The sequence below is a fragment of the Penaeus monodon genome, chromosome 31 (genome assembly GCF_015228065.2).
Source record: "Penaeus monodon isolate SGIC_2016 chromosome 31, NSTDA_Pmon_1, whole genome shotgun sequence".
NCBI classification, from domain to species: Eukaryota; Metazoa; Arthropoda; class Malacostraca; order Decapoda; family Penaeidae; genus Penaeus; species Penaeus monodon.
Window position 1 is genome coordinate 30,308,085 of NC_051416.1, and position 225 is coordinate 30,308,309.

General features: G+C 39.6%; 1 protein-coding gene across 1 annotated transcript in view; it reads left to right on the forward strand.

Annotated features, from left to right (window-relative positions):
• LOC119592949 overlaps positions 1-225 on the forward strand; it is a 10,856-nt gene that overhangs the window by 5,281 nt on the left and 5,350 nt on the right. The gene's annotated exons all lie outside the window — the stretch shown is intronic.

The window sequence follows — 225 nt, forward strand, 5'->3', positions numbered from 1 at the left end:
TCCATTTTTCGAACGGCATTTCCCCCATCTCTAAATCCTGTTATGTACATACACAAACAAACATTTCAAGGAACAGGTAAATGTCGTGAATCATTCTGTAGATCCGCCTTGAGAAATGCATGGTTTCCTGTGTGTACATTCTTGCTTTTAAATCGTTTACACTATGAGTCCAAAAGTGGCTGGAGGATTTACTTTCTAGAATATCGGACCCGCGAGGTTTAAAGA